This window comes from Narcine bancroftii, chromosome 13 (assembly GCF_036971445.1).
Source record: "Narcine bancroftii isolate sNarBan1 chromosome 13, sNarBan1.hap1, whole genome shotgun sequence".
NCBI classification, from domain to species: Eukaryota; Metazoa; Chordata; class Chondrichthyes; order Torpediniformes; family Narcinidae; genus Narcine; species Narcine bancroftii.
The window spans coordinates 1,986,780-2,004,235 of record NC_091481.1 but is presented as its reverse complement, the minus strand read 5'-3'; the positions used below and the strand labels follow the sequence as shown (position 1 = coordinate 2,004,235).

At 46.6% G+C, this 17,456-nt stretch overlaps 1 protein-coding gene across 3 annotated transcripts in view; it reads right to left on the bottom strand.

Moving 5' to 3' along the window:
- The window catches only part of frmd4a (FERM domain containing 4A), a 371,653-nt gene that overhangs the window by 243,295 nt on the left and 110,902 nt on the right, over positions 1 to 17,456 (bottom strand). The gene's annotated exons all lie outside the window — the stretch shown is intronic.

Here is a 17,456-nt window from a genome sequence, read left to right as displayed (position 1 = left end):
TTACTGGGATGTTGCCAGGTCTTCAGGAACTGAGTCACAGGGAAAGGTTGAACAGGTTAGGACTTTATTCCCTGGAGGGTAAAGAATGAAGGGAGATTTGATCGAGGTAGAATCTCATGAAGAAGGCTTTTGGTATGCTGGCCTTTATAAATCAATGCATCCAATACAGGAGTTGGAAAGTGATGTTGAAACTGTTCAAGGCATTGGTGAGGCCAAATTTAGAGTACCGTGTGCAGTTCTGGTCACCGAATTACTGTAAGGATATCAACAAGTTAGAGAGGGTGCAGAGAAAATTTATGAAAATGTTGCCTGGGTTTTACAAAGAAAGATTGAGCAGATTTGGTCTTTATTCCTTGGAGCATAAAAGGTTGAGGGGGGATTTGATCGAGGTATTTAAGATTATGAGGTGTATAGATAGAGTTGATATGGATAGGGTTTTTCCTTTGAGGGGAGGAGTTAAGTGTTAAGGGACAAACGTTTAGAAGTAACATGAGGGGGAACTTCTTCACTCAGAGAGTGGTGACTGTGTGGAATGAGCTTCTGGGAGAAGTAGTGACGGCAGGGTCCATTTTGTCATTTAACGAAAAATTGGATAGGTATATGGATGGGAGAGGAATGGAGGGTTATGGAGAAGGTGCAGGAGGGTGGGACTAGAGGAGAGGACTTGGTTCAGTGCGGACATGAAGGGCCGAGATGGCCTGTTTCTGTGCTGTGATGGTTATATGGTCTTTAAAACTATGCGGGGGAGTAGACAGAGTAAATATAGATGGGCTTTTTCCACTGAAGGGAGGTGAGATGGACATGGCTTAAGAGTGAAAGGGGAAAAGTTTAGGGGGAACTTCTTCACATAGCGAGTAGTGGGGGGTGTGGGACCAGCTGCCAGCTCAAGTGGCGAATGTGGGCTCAATAATATTTAAGAGGAATTTGGACAGGTACATGGATGGGAGGGGTATGGAGGGCTATGGACTGGGCGCAGGTCAGTGGGAGTAGGTTAAAAAAGAATGGTTTGGCACAGCCTAGAAGGGCCAAAGGGACCTGTGCCTTTATTGTGATGTTCTCTGATTCTGTAAGATCCCCCTCATATTTCTAAATTCCAGTGAGTATAGTCCAACACAACTTCAGCTCACCTCCAGAATCACCCCTCCCCTTCTCTGCAACAGGACACACACTTGTTTCCTTACTTCCGATAAAGGACCGTCATTGATAACTCTCAATTATTGGGAAATACAGCCTCCTTGACCCCATAATGTTCGCTGCTACCCCTATAAATGCCTTGCAATCACAAACCCGATTTAAAAAGTGGAGGTGAAGAATGGTCATTTATTTGCACATCTTTTCATTGGTGCATTATTTGAACCCAATTTTACACTGGGTTTTTAAAAACATGCCATTAATTATTAACTCCAGTCCAAGGACCAACAATGCCCACACATTAATCCTGATGACAAGCAGACGTGGAAGGAGAAATTTGTTAAATACACACCAGGCAACAGTGGGATTTTTAATACACTCAGTGTGGCCTCCTTTCCATCAGAGAGATCAAACACAGACTGGGTGACCACTTCACCCACTCTCCATCTGTGGCTGAAGCTCGAGTTTCCTATGGCCATTCATTTCAATCCCTCCCCACCTCCCCACATGCACATCTGTCCTTGGCCTCATCTAGTGCATCATGTTCACCTTGGTCTGCCTTACACCTAACAGTGTTTATCACCACATTTTCCAATCTTCGGTGACCCCCCCCCCCCCCCCCCCCCCCCCGCCACCATCACCTGGTTCCACTATTACCATCTTTGCCATTCCTGCACTTATCTTTTTTTCTCCGACTTTTCTTCCACTCTCCCTTTCCTTCTGGTCTCAAGTTCAAATGTATTTATCATGTGATTGTATGACTCCAGTAAAAGTCCTAAAATCCGGCTGCTCGGGAGGGGGAGGGTGGCTCGGTCCAGATTTTCTGGATTCTCAGGCTGTACTTTTAAAATTTAAATTTAAGGAAAAATAAATAAGAGAGGAACAGGTAAATTCTGATGGAATTTTATTTGAAAAAATGTTTTGTTAATAAACTAAGTACAAAAAAACCCTAATAAATATTTATTCATTCACTTCCACGACTTCTGTGCATCTGTGGCGCAAACCCATGCAAATGCCCAAAAGCCCACTCAATTTACAAAGTTTGAGAGTTTTTGAGAAGTCTGGATTCTTGGGTGGTCGGGATTTCCGGCATCCAGATTTTTAATGCACCACCCGACGAAACCGCGTTCTCCGGTCCTCGGTGCAAAAACATGCAGACACACATCCAGACATAACACAAATGCAGACAAATAGGACATATGCAGGCCTTATATACCAATATATAATACATGAATATTGACAGTTAAGTAGTAGAGGCTCGGAGGGTTTGTATGAATTTCTCAGCAGTATCTCCCCCTCTCATGCCTTGCCCTATACACACTGGGCCCTTCCACCAGCTTCTTTCCTCCTTTATCTTAGTCTCGATAAAGGGTCTCGAACCAGAACATTAACTGAACATTTGTTTCCGTGGATTCTGCCCGACCTCCTGATCCCTCCAGCAGGTCATGGTTTGCTCAACACTCCTGCATGTGCAACCCTTTGTACCTCTGAATCTTTCAAGCTTTACGCCTGCTTCCCTCTTCTGCGGACGTGCACGGTGCCCAAAACTCCCTGCCAAATTAGTTGCAAATTGAGTTTTGTTCTCAGGAGGGACCATGTTGATCGGTTGGAGCAGACAATTCACTCATACACCAATAGGTTGGGGTGTCAGTTTGCAGGCAGCTGGGTAATTACTCCTCACAAGGTTTGCTGATCTTATTACGGCAGACAGATCATTATTCTCACTGGTAAACTACTCCGTTCCCCTAATCCAATTCTCTATTCACCCAGTCCTGAGTTGGGGAGAAAGATCTGTGTGGAGCTTGCATGTTCTCCCTGGGACTGTGTGCACTCCCTCCCTGTTTCTTCCTTCTTCCAAAGATGTGCGGGTCGGTAAGTCAATGAAACCTGTCCTGAGTGTGAGTTAGGGAATGTGAGAGAATAGGTTACAAACAAAAGCGCCTGCCCACGTTTTGTCCATACCTGGATGAAGGGCTCAAGCCCGAACCTTTGGTTATGCATCTTTATCTTTATGTGGGTTTCCTCCGGGGGGCTCCATTTTCCTTCCACCCTTCAAAATGTACCGAGGGTTGAAGGTTAATTGGGTCTAAGTGGGTGGCACATGCTTGTGGGCCAAAAGGGCCTGTCACTGTGCTGTATGTCTAAATCTAAATTTAAAAATATAAAGTGTACAGTTTAACCTGCTGAATTTTACTTTTGTGCTTTATTTCTGAACTTAAATTGACTTATTCTCATGTATGAACAGCTTTATCTACCTGCCATTTAAAGGCTAGAAAAGGTCTGCACCTCAGACACTGCTCAACTTGTCTCAGTCAGCTGACCTCCTGAACTGGCCAAGTTCTTCCCTCACACCACAATCTTTATTCCAGGAACCCACCTCGGTTCTGCAATTCATCGTCACAATCTTCTACAGCAAGCACAATATCGCTGGCTCTCCACTCAGCTCTGGATCACCTCGAAAACAGAAACTCGTATATACGGCTGCTCTTCATCGACTCCAGCTCAGCCTTCAGGACCATTATTCCCTCAGTGCTGGTCAACAAGCTCCAAGCCCTGGGCTTCTGTAACGCCCGCTGCAAGTAGATCCTTGGCTTTCTCATCAGAAGGCCACAGTCAGTACAAATTGGAAACAACATCTCCTCCTCATTGATTATCAATACAGGTGCACCCCAAGGATGTGGGCTTAGCCCACTGCTCTACTCATTATACACCCATGACTGTGTGGCCCGGCACGATCCCAATCTACAAATTTGCCAATGACGGTTATCAACAGAATCACAAACAGCAATAAGGACGTGTACAGGAGGGAGAGAGACCAACAACCTCGCACTCCACGTTAACAAAACCAAGGAGATGATGGTGGACTTCAGGAGGAGGTCAGGGGAATATAACCCAGTCCTCATCAAGGGCTCAGTAGTGGAGAGGATCAGGAACTTCAAATTCCTGGGTGTCAACATCTCCGAGGATCTGTTCTGGAAGCTCCATGTCTATGCAATCATGAAGAAGGCTCGCCAGCGGCAGTGAGGTGTCTGAGGAGATTCGGTATATCACCGAAGACTCCTGTAAACTTCTATAAGTGTACTGTGGAGAGCATTCTGGCTGGTTGCATCACTGCCTGGTATGGATATGCCAACTCTCAGGACAAGAATAAACTCCAGAGGTTTGTTAACTCGGCCTGTGACATCACAGGTACCAGACCTCACTCCATCAAGGGCATCTACATGAAACGGTGTCTTAAGAAAGTAGCCTCTATTAATAAGGGTTTTTGTCTTTTCATGCAAGTCAAGTTTTTTTATTTCAATGGTTAATGTGTTTTTTGTTGTTTTCTGTTGTGGGGGGGGGGGGGGGGATATAAAACCAGACTCAGCAGAAGAAATATGTATATACTTGATAAACGTAATTGTTGAACTGTGAATTATTGGAACTGTCTGAGTTTGGAAAAACTATAAATAAAATATTCAAAAAATGAAAGCAGCCTCTATCCTCAGAGACCCCACCACCCAGGCCAGGCCCTCTTCACTCTGCTACCCTCAGGGAAAAGGTACAGGAGCCTGAAGACGAACACCCAGCAGCACAAGGACGGCTTCTTCCCCTCCGCCATCAGATTCCTGAATGATCAATGAACCCCAGTCACGGCCTCAGTTTGACTTTTCGTGCACTATTTTGATTTATTTTTTGTAAGGTGGTTTATAGAAATGTTTGCCCTGTGATGCTGCCACAAAACAACTAATTTCATGGCTTGTTCATGACAACAAATTCTGATTCTGATTGTTGTTTTACTGCTCCTCAGGTAGGACAGAGGCAAAAGTTACCCAGCATCTCCCAGATGTGGGCTCACCACTGCAACAGTTCTCATATTGTGGAATGTCTGAGGCAGATCACTCCAAACCACTGATTCCCCTTTCAGCCTCTTTCCAAGCCACACTTTTATAACTTAGAAGAATTCAGCACAGGTAAAGGACCTCAGTCCGCAATGTCCATGCTGACCACAATTCCAATCTAATTCTATCCGTTCTGTCTGTCTAAATCCCTCCGACATGGCTATTGTATCTGCTTCCGCCACTACACCTGGAAGCCCGTGTCGGGCACTCTCCACTCTCTTTGCAAATATTTCCTTTACCCTTTCCCCTCTCATCTTAAACCTCTGCCCTTTAGTTTTTGAGATAAACAAGGAATGCTGGAAAACAGAAACAACGTACAGGTACAAGGTGCTGGAGGGATTCACTAAGTGAGGCAGCATCCGTGGAAAGGTATGAGGCTATTGCGCCAAAATATTTTTTTTCTGCTGGCGAACAGGTGCTTGTAAAGAAAAACTATAAAAGTAAACTTTGAGTTAGAAGAGACAGATATAAATATTCACACTAATTCGAGTGCAAAAAAGAGTGACTTGCACGAGTACAGACAGCCCTTTAGTGGTGTCAGAGCAGTCCCTGATTACTGTAACAACAAGAGGTTCAAGAGCCTGATCGCTGTTCTTGAATGGAGAGGTTCTGGTTTTCAGGCTTCTGTACCTTCTGCCCCGAGGTAGCAGTGAGAAGAGGTGGTGACCAGGGTGCGGGGGCCCTTTGATGTTGGCTGCCTTCTTGAGGAGGTGCCTGCAATGCACGGGAGGTTGGAGCCTGTGATGAACTGTCAGTGTTTATTGCCAGCTATACTGCATACGGACAAAGTGCAGGGTATGGAGAAAGTAGGTAATCACTGCAAGGGGCATCGTCAATTGAAAATGAAGTCCATTCAAGAGTCTGATAAAGAACCTGAAAAATTTGCAAGTTTTTGTGTTTTTAAGCTCATGCCTCTTCTGCCCAGTGGAAGGGGGTGGGGGCGGTGGGGGGGGGGGGGAAGAACAGAGCTAGTGTGGGATGGGTTCTTTGGCACATTGGCAGCTTTCCCATGGCAGTGAGAGATATATACGGAGTTGGTGGCGGTGAGGCTAGTTTGTAGTAAGACAGTGAAGTTCAGAAGCAGAGGAGTTGCCGAACTGGGAGCCAGTGTGGGTCAGGGAGCTCAGGGGTGAGCACGATGGAGTGATTTCAGGAGCTTTGGGTGTCCCAGAGAGAGGAGCGAGGGAGGTTGTCTCTCAAAGTGCTGGGGTGGTCAGCAGAGGCAAGAGGTTCAGCAGCAGAAGAGGGAAAGCTGAATTCAGCATAAATAAATGTTCTCGTCATTCAACATTTCCAGCCAAATGCAATCATTCTTCTAATAGGTAAATAGAATTCTGGGAAATCCCTTTTGAATGATCTTTGAAGGTGGACGAATTGTGTGATGTAAAAAGAGAATGGAAAGTTTCTAAATTCAGTATTTCCAGGGAAGACGCTGAGCCAAATATAAGGCACCCACGCAAAACAGCTCAACATTTATTTTGAATTTAACTGCATGGCCTCAAGTAATAACTTGGAATTACTGGCAATTGCAGCTTCATGGATTTGAACGACATTGTCAACCAGTGAATTTTTTTGCTCCCCTGATCACAGCATTTCCCCAAACCATTTCATTACATTTTAAACCCATACAAAATCATTTGTTTTCCTGTTTACTCCATTTGTCAATACAATCACACGTATAATGTTAATGTGTCCCTAATGCTGAAGCGTGCAATTCTCCATTTTACATTCGAAAGCAAATGATGTCTTCATGGTAAATCTCCTCCACAAGGTCCCTGAGGCTCTCATTGCATGAGTTTGCTGGCCTGTTGTCCATCAAGATTACTGTTGGGTGTTATTAATATACATGTTATCGGCTACAGACAAGAAGCTCTATCACATCTGTCAGGGACTGTAACAAGGTTACCAGCATCCCTTAACAACCTGTACAGGTGCACCATTGCAAACATCCTGTCAGGGTACATCACCGTGTGGGACAGGAACTGCTCCATCCAAGACTGCAAGAAACTGCAGAGGGTTGTGAACATGGCTCAGATCATCACACATCCCCCTCCCCTCCATTACACAGCCACCTCCTCTCCATCGACTGCACACACACACCCCCTCCCCTTCATCACACACCCCCTTCCCTCCATCACACAGCCACCTCCCCTCCATCAATTGCAACACACACCCGTCCCTTCCATCAACTCCATAACACACACCCTCCCCTCCATTACACAGCCACCTCCTCTCCATCGATTGCAACACACACCATCACACACCCCCTGCCCTCCATCACACACCCCCTGCCCTCCATCACACACCCCCTGCCCTCCATCACACACCCCCTGCCCTCCATCACACACCCCCTGCCCTCCATCACACACCCCCTGCCCTCCATCACACACCCCCTGCCCTCCATCACACACCCCCTGCCCTCCATCACACACCCCCTGCCCTCCATCACACACCCCCTGCCCTCCATCACACACCCCCTGCCCTCCATCACACACCCCCTGCCCTCCATCACACACCCCCTGCCCTCCATCACACACCCCCTGCCCTCCATCACACACCCCCTGCCCTCCATCACACACCCCCTGCCCTCCATCACACACCCCCTGCCCTCCATCACACACCCCCTGCCCTCCATCACACACCCCCTGCCCTCCATCAATTGCAAATCACACACACCCCCTCCCTTCCATCAACTCCTTCACACACACTCCCCTCCCCTTCATCACATACCCCCTCCCCTCCATCAATTACAACACTCACCCCCCTTTCATCAACTCCATCACAAACACTCCCCTCCCCTCCATCGAGTCCATCACACACCCCCTCCCCTCCATTGATTCTATCTATACCTCCCACTGCCTTGGAAAACCAACCAATATATTTATAGACTCTGGCCACAATCTCTTCACCTCCTCCCATCAGGAAGAAGTTTTATGCATCCCCAGATTCAAGGACAGTTTCTTTCCTGCTGTTACCATACTCCTGAATTACGCACCTTTGCTACGTTCCAACTAAACTCTTTTTAACTTTGCAATGTGTCTTATTTGTTGCACTATGTGTGTGATATTTAGCCAAACCACTCGCAAAACAAACCATCAGCACTTTGTTGCAGGCAACAATAAACGTTATTAAACTCAACGTTCAAGTTTATTGTCATGCACACCACAGAACAGTAACGAAGTCGAGCCATTCTACCCATGCACAGTTCGGCACTAAAACTGCAGTACAGGGTGCAGTACAGAGAGAGAGAGAGAGAGAGACCAGTGTCGAAGACTGACTAGGAAGTGAGGAAGGAGCAGGGGATGCACCTTTGGGCTCAACTACACAACAGAAAAATGAGAGTGAATTTCCATCCTCCGTCCCTGCCTCCAGCGTGTGCATGCACACTCCCAACGAGCTCTTGGTCGTTGGTCTGCAAAGCATCAGCAGGCAATGGGTCACTTGGAACATGGGGAGAGGGTTGGAGAATGATGACAACTGGGAGTGTGGGTGGGTGCAGAGAGTGGAAGGCCACAAACAACAAAACAACAATAGAGACTCCCCCCCTCCCCCATAGACCATAATCTCTTGCTTTGGTGAGTTACCAGCCTCATGGACTGCACAGAATGGGGGAGGGTCAATCTGGAGGGATCACTGTGAGAGTGGGGTAAGGGGAGGAAGGCTCTGTTCAGGGGAACCAACCTAAGTGTGAGTGTGGGAAGGGGAAGAGATCTATCTGGGGGCCCACTTTGGGAGTGGGTCTGGGAGACTACTCTGAGTGGGGGAGAGAAGGGTTTGCCTGGGAAACCACTCTGACAGTGGTGGAGGGGTCCTTCAGAGGGATAACCCCATTGAAGAGGGGGAGGAGGGGTCTGAACATGGACAGCCCTGACAATGATGTGGGGGAGACGGCAATGGTAACAAAGATCGAGGTGAGCGGCTTTGACAGTGGAGGCTGGTATGGAACGGGAGAGAGGGGACCTGACCAGGACATTTCTGGGACTGGAACGACAGAGAGAAAGAGGACCAGACCAGGTCCCAGTCATGTCAGATTCCCATCAGGAAGCTGATGTTAGATTTTAATTCACATTGTAAATTATTTGGATGCCATGTTTGTGTTAAAGTTAAATCCTCCCATTGTTGCAGACCCACCCGTGAAAGTCTATATGAGCCAGTCAGAAGATCCCTGTGTCAAACTCACAGCATTCCGGTTGCAAACACCAGCTGGGTGGCGACAGGGCCAAGGTTATGAGGCAGTGATCAAATTCTTAACATGGTGCAGGTTCAGCACTACCTCTCCAGAAGGAATTTCTATTGCTGCTGGGCTGCAATTTTAGAATTTCCTGAAATCCCATTCAATTCTGTTGTCAAGGTGACAGTCATGTTGCTGGCATTGAGTGGTGTAGGTACCATCAGAAGTGTTTGACTTGCTGACATTAAATGGTGGCACTGATCTCCACAGGCTCAATTCCAATGTGAGCCATGGAAGGGGGTAGCAAGGAGTGCCCCCACTCCAGTCAAAATCCTCCTGCACTGGTCCCAAGCTCCCAGCTAACAGGGGGCTTGGCAGAAGGGCCTGCAAAGAGAAAGAAGGGGAAGTACAAAAAGAGGCTGCAGCCTGTCCTTGAAAGATCCTTTAACCAGGTAGAGACACATGTAAACATGTAAAGCCAGTATAGCGCATGCACACTGAAGGTGAAAATGAAGATGCCGGAGGTGTGGAGGGATCTCAGAGTCCCGAATCCCGGGGATCGGAGCGCCGCACTCAGCCTGCCCGGTTCCCGGACACACAGACGCGGCTGGAGTTGGGGACCATCCTCGCTGGGTCTGCACTTCAGCGGCGATGCCGGAACGAACGTCTCGTTGGCGATGCCTTCCCCCTCGCTCCGTGCGCGGCGGACCCTGCCTCCCGCTCCTTTTGTTGGAGACGAGCCCGGCGCCGTGAGATCGCAGTTTAATCCCTCTCCAACCATGGGAGGGGGGTGGGAGCAACGCGCTCTTCTCAGCCAATTCCTCCACCGCCCCGGACGCCGGCGTTTCAACGGGGGGTTTGGGTGCCTTCGTCAGGCGACTGACCTGTTGGTCCAAGACAAGGGGAGAGCGTACAAACTCCACACAGACAGCACCTGAACTCGGGTGAACGTGGAGCTGCGACCCCACATTCCACATCAGGACTGTGTGTAAGATTGGGAGCAGTGAGACAGAAGCTTATTTTGTTCCTGTGATTTAAGCCTTTCATGGGGTGGGGGGGGTCCTTCTCTGACCACTTGCCTAACAATTAACCTAATCAGATGTGGAGTTACCACAATACAACAGTTCTCAACCTTTTTCTTTCCACTCGCGTCCCTGTGCCATTGGTGCTCTGTGATTAGTAAGGGATTGCTTAAGGTGGTCTGTGGGTGGGAAGTTTGAAGACCACTGTTTTAATCATCCCTCATTGACTCGTCATGTGCACGGTTTCATCACTCCAAAGGAAATGGGCCAATGACAATTTTTATCAAGCAAAATATTTCAGTAACAATTGGGTCTAGAGCAGTGATTCTGAACCTTCCCTTCCCACTCACATCCCACCTTAAGCAATCCCTTACTAATTACAGAGTTCCGATGGCATAGGGCACACATGTCAAATTTGGCTCGCGATATAATTATATTTGGCCCGCAAGATCATTTCAAAAATGTATTAGAGGTGGCCCGCTGGCCGCCGCGCCAGTATAGCGCATGCACAGTAATACAACAAATCCCAGAATGCATTGGCGTCAGCCTGCTAATCGCCCCCACCTCCTCTGTTTACGTTGCAGGGTCTCACCGTGGACTCTGGTTTTGGGGCCTGGCCAGTGTCAGGGGAAGCCAAGGCCGCTTCCCAGCGCCCGGAACCGGAGGCCTCGGGCCTGACCTCGCCAGGACCGTTGCCCACTCCCCCTCCCTGCCGCAGGCCGATCCGCGACTCACGGTGACGGGGCCGCTGATCCGCCGAGATGCCGCCCTGCAGCGAGAGCTGATGCCCCCGCACTGTCATTGTCCAACCCGATCGGACGCAAACCCCGCCCTCCCGCACACAGGCCTGAGTAAGGATTATGAACTTTAATCTCAGGATAAAAACGATCTTCCAATAGTTTCATGTCACGGTGATAAATATATTCCTGGTTAAAAATGGTCCTGCACCTGGATACAAGCTCATTAGGCATAAAACTTGAAAAGTGTGTAAATCAAAGGATATCTGTACCAATGGAAAAAGGGCATGGCAAATAACCCTGCTAGAGTTCATGCCCACAATCAGTCACCCATTTGATTGTTTCAGGTATCATGTTATTCTCCCACATTCTCAATAGCCCTCAGATTTTACTATTCGACATCACACTAGCAACATTTGACAAATCCTCTATAGAGGAATATTATTTATTGAATATTTTATTTCTCATTTGTTAATGCTTCTGGAAAGAGTTTATTCAAAACTATTATTAAACATTTATTTTAATAAGAAAAAGTTTAACATTACATATGTTGAAAGAAGAGAAAACATGCAGATGTTGTTGAAAATTTTCAATAAATATTTAGTTCGGCCCTCGACTTAGTCCAAGTTTTTAATTTTGGCCCTCCGTGAATTTGAGTTTGACACCCCTGAGGTAGAGGATGCACTCAGCAGGGCAAACATTGAAGCTCTAATCTCAATTCCTCAATTTTAGACAAATGGATTCAGCTATAAAGTTCAAAGTTCAGATTAATTGTCCGAGTACATACATAACATCACATACAACCCTGAGATTCTTTCTCCTACGGGCCAGGTAGAAAACTGTACTCAAGATATAGCCTCAAGACATGGACATAGCCTTAAAATTTCAAATCAAGTTTATTGTCATCCGATTACACAACTGGATGAAACAGCGTTCTCTGGTGGAGATTTAAGACAGACGTGAGGAGGACCTGCTTCAAAGAGTCCAGTGAATCTGTGGATTTCTCTGCCCAAAGAAGCAGTAGAGGCTGCCTTGTTAAACCCTAGGAAGTTTGGTATGTACTGCCATTACAGAGTCTGAACAATTTCTACAGGTGCATTGTGGTAAGTATACTGGCATCTCAACCTGATTTTGGAATTTGGCTGCTCAGGAATGCAGAAGGCAACAACCACAGGCAGCTCCATCACAGCATCCAACCTCCCATCCACTGCAGGCATCTCTGTGAGGCACTGCCTCAAGAAGGCAGCCAACATCATAAAGGCCCCCCATCACCCTGGTCACAACCTCTCCTCATTGCTCCCTTCAGGCAGAAGGTGCAGAAGCTTGAAGACCAGCCCCTCAAGGTTCAAAAACAGATTCTTTCCAACAGCCATCAGGTTCTTGAACCTCCCCAATCACATTGATCAGTGACTCCTCTGACACCACAAAAGGACTGTCAAAGTTTTTTTTTGAACTAGGCTGACTGAATCTAGTTTTTTTTAAATTCAATTTTATATACTGTTGGTTTTTTTTTAACAAGGTACCTGTTCAGCTGCAGTAAGAATTTGGTGCTTATGTACAGATACATTGTACAATGTGTATGACAGTAAACTCATTGTGTCTTTATTACATTTAATGAGTTAGTTGTCGTACACACTGTACAGTGTATGTATTAGATAGAGTTTCCCTCACATCCATAACCCTCTTTTTCTTGCATCCATGTGCCAATCTAAATCTTATGAATATCCCTGTTGTATCAGCCTCCACCAGCACCCTGGCAATGCATTCCAGGCACCCATTAGTCTCTGTGTAAAAAACCTATCATTTATGGTTTTTAGACTGCAGGCCTGTAACAGCACAATCAAGGAATTTTGTTGCCACTTCATGGACAGTGTAAAAAGGAATGTGCAGGAATTTGGAGTCATTTTCTGCACCTTGATTTATCCTGAAGGCCCCCTACAACTTTTTGGAGTGTAAATTGTACCGGAAAAATTCATTGATGGTCATCCACTCTCCTGCATGTCCAACCCCCGGGGAAGCTGCACTCAGGGACTTGCAGTCTAAAAAGGCAACCAGCGTGAATGACCACAAGGGCAGAAATTATGTTAATTTTTTCCACAATTTTCCCAACAGTGAAGTCTAAAATACATATCTGACAACTTCCCTAAACTTGCCTCCATTCAAAATCAGAATTTCTTGTCATGAACAAGTTATGAAATTCATTGTTTTGCAGCAGGCGTCACTGGGCAAACATTCAGATTATAACCATCTTACAACATTTCTACAAAAAGTAAAAATGATAGTGGTAGAAAAATAAGTGTCTTTGATTCATTCAGAAATCTGATGGCGGAGGGGAAGAAGCTGTCCTTGTGCCGCTGAGTGCTCATTTTCAGGCTCCTGGACCTTTTCAGAGTGAAGAGGGCACAGCCTAGGTGGGGATCTTTGAGGATAGAGGCTGCTTTATTGAAACACCACCTCACGTAGATGTCCTTGAAGGAATGAAGTCTGATGCCTGTGATGCCTCTGGCCAAGTTAACATCCCTCTCCTTTAATAAATGTCCTCTAGTACTGGCCATTGCCACCCTAGAAAATAGGTGCTGGCTGTCCACTCTATCCAGGGTCAGTGCCAAGTGGGGGGCATCTGTGGGCTTTGCCCCCCAAGAGGTGCTGGCCCCAGATACGGTTGTGGCCTACGTCTGCTGTCAGACCTGCCCCACCGATTTCGGCTCCTGTTTTCATACTTTGATGGAAGGGCTCAAGCGTTTGTTCTGGATCTTTCTCTTTGATCCTGTAAAGGACAGTGTGACCTGCTGAGTTTCTCCAGCATTGTGTCTTTACTTCAATGACAGCATTTGCAGACTTTCCTGTTCTACTGTCACCTCTTACCTCCATCGCTCTGAAGAGAAAAGCCCCCTAGCTCCTCGACCTTCAGCAGATTGAGCCCAATATTTGGGTCAACAAATGTGAAAGTTAACAGAGGTAATGATTTGGGTTGCTGTGCAGCCCAATAACACTCTCGTCATTACCGTTTACTGCTCCGCTGTGGGCAGTGCCTGCAAGATATAACGCAGCTGAGTGTTGGAGTGAATAACCTTTCCAGCCAGGGAAAACACTGACTCTATCAAACAGGTCTGTTACCTGATGCATGTCAATGGAAGGTGGAGGGATCTGCTGTAGAATAGTGGAAAAGACTTGCATTTCCAGAGCACCTATCACCTCTGGTAATTTGAGCGCCCAGGAACAGAAGGTGGCAGAAGCTAGCAAATGTAGCCAATTCCATCACCATCACCATCTCTGACCTTCCATCCTCTGAAGGCGTGCATGAGAGGCACTGTTTTGAGAAGGCAGCCAATATAACCTTGGTTACAACCTCTTCTACCTTCAGGCAGAAAGTGCAGACGCCTTAAGTCCAAGGTATAAGAACAGCTTTTATTCAATGGTGATCAGGCTCTTGTACAGGAGGGAGGTAGATCAGCTCGCTGAGTGGTGTCACACCAACGAATTTCCACTCAATGTTAGCAAAACCAAGAAGAGATTGTGGGCTTCAGGAAAAAGTCAGGAGAACATGAACCAATCCTCATCGAGGGCTCAGCAGTGGAGAGAGTCAAGAGCTTCAAATTTCTGGGTGTCAACATCTTCAAGGATCTGCCCTCGAGCCTCTATTTTGATGCAATCATGAAGAAGGCTCACCAGCAACTGTTCTTTGTGAGGTGTTTGAGGAGATTTGGTACGTCACTGAAGACCATCGAAAACTTCTACAGGTGGACCGTGGAGAGCATTTGGGCTGGTTGCATCACTGCCTGGTATGTAGGCGCCAACACTCAGATCATGAAAAAGCTACAGAGGGTTGTTAATTCAGCCTGCGACATCACAGGCACCAGAATTCATTCCATCAAGGACAGTTTTTAACCTCAAGACCCTCACCACCCAGGCCACGCCCTCTTCACTCTGCTACTTCAGGGAAAAGGTACAGCACTCAACGGCACAAGGACACCTTCTTCCCCACCGCCATCAGCTTCCTGAATGATCAATGAACCACAGACACTGCCTCACTTCGACTTTTCGTGCACTATATTTATTGAGTAATATGGTTTATTACAAATGGCTGCCCTGTGATGCTGCCGGAAAACAACAAATTCCATGATTCGTTCATGACAATACATTCTCACCATCCTACCTTCAGCAAAACCATCTGACCTCTTCCACCAAGCAGGGGAGTGCCACCACTTTCAGATTCCCCTCCAGGCCACACAGAACACTGATCTGGATGTATTTGCTTGTCCCTGGGAGCTCCTACTCTGACAGCCCTGCCTCATGGGAACACCTTCACCTGAAGGACTGCGTGATTCAAGGGGACAACTCACCTCCCACCTTCTCAAGGACGGTTAAAGATGGGAAAATGATGAAAAAAACTTCCTTCAGGTTGACTGAATTTGTTGGCGATTGCAGGATGCGTGTTGACCTTCCATGTTGCATTACACCTTAACAGATAAGGACCCAGCAATTACAAATTTGGGACAGACAGGTAATTAGCCAGTAATGATTCTGCAGAAATGGACAAACACTTGGAGATAAGCCTGGTCTCCTGTGCACCCATTATAATCAAGTTTGTCACCAACATTGAGCAGGAGTCGGCAATCATTCCCAGCTAATAATCCACCAAAAGGCTAATTAAAACTGGTGCTCTTTAGTCATTACAATTCCAGTAATATCATCTCTGGGCTTCATGATAATAAGAGGCCCATTATTGCAGCTGTCACAGGATTTCGACAGACACAATGCCTTTCTACATTCAGCAGAGCTGGCTGTGAACGTCAAGGGCATGAGGTGGGCTTTTCATAACAAACAACAGTTTTGTGGCAGCAAAATTTATAAGAACATCAAATTTCGGAGCAGGAGTTGGCCATCTGGCCTGTCGAACCTGCTCATCCATACAGCAAGATCGAGGCTGATCTGGCTGTGGACTCAGCTCCACTTACCTGCCTGTACTCCATCAGCCTTAATTCCCCGACTATACAAAATTCTACCAAACTGCGTCTTAAATAGATTTAACGAGGCAGCCATTACTCCTTTCTTAAGCAGAAAATTCCACAGTTTCACTGCTCTCTGGGAGAAGCAGTTCCTCCTCATCTCGGTCTTAAATCTACTCCCCCGTCTTGAGGTTCTGACCTGAAGTTCTAGTCTTACCTGCCAGTGCGAAAAAACTTGCCTGATTCGATCCTATCTATTCCTTTTGTAACTATCTTAGCCCCCTGCTCTACTCACTTTACACCTACAACTGTGTGGCTCGGTTCGACAATAACACCATCTACAAATTTGGTGACGATACCTCAGTAGTGGGTTGTGTAAATGAAGTTGATGAGTCAGCGTACAGGATGGTGATTGAAAACTTGGCTGAATGGTGTACCAACAACAACCTCTCATTCAACGTCTCCAAAACCATGGAGCTGATTGTTGATGTTCGGAAGTCAAAACAAGGGGTATATAATCCAGTGATCCGAGGTGGAGAGGATGAGTAAATTTAAATTCTTGGGAGTCACTATCACAGAGGATCTTTCCTGGACCCAACACACTAATGGCATCGTGAAGAAAACACGTCAGCGCCTCTACTTCCTCAGGAGTTTGCGGAGGTTCAGTATGACACCAGAAATCCTGGCAAATTTCTACAGAGATGTGGTGGAAAGTGTGCTGACCGACTGATCACTGTCTGGAATGGAAACACCAATACCCCTAAGTGTTAAACCCTCCAAAAAGTAGTTGACACAGCCCAGGACATCACAGGCAAAACCTTTCCCACCATTGAGAACATCTACAGGGAACACTGCCATTGGAGAGCAGTGGCAATCATCAAGGATCCACATCACGCTCTGTTCTCGCTACTACCATCAGGAAAGAAGTATCAGGGCCACAAGACTCACACCAACAAGTTCAGGAACAGCTGCTCCCCCTCCACTATCAGACTCCTCCACAACAAACTCAGTCAGAGACTAATTTAAGGACTCTTACTTGTGCACTTCATTCATTTTCTTTTTCTCTCTGTATTGCAGTTTGTTTACATTTCTTTATCTGTTTACATGTGTATGTTGTGGACAGTTTTTTTTTGCACTACCAATAAGTGGTAATTCTGCCTCACCCACAGGAAAAAGAATCTCGGAGTTGTATGTGATGTGTATGTTCTCTGACAATAAATTTGAATCTATCGAGCTACAGGGAGAACATGCAAAGTCCACATAAACAGTGCCGGAGGGCAGAGTCGAATCAGGACCAGTGGAGCAGTGTGGGAGCCACACTCCTTCATTACAAGTGAGGGGGAGATACATTCCTGATGTCTGTGTTACCTTGACATTCCCACCATCAGCAATGTACAACATCTGCGTCAATTAGCATCAACTGCGTCAACTGCACTGTAGAACAGCACTCAAATTTAGTTTCCAACCCATGCACAAATTAAACTCTGACAATATCCTCTACTGTGATTCTTTATCCACGTAATAAAAAGTCTGAGATCAATAATCTTAATTCTCTTCTTTGCAGT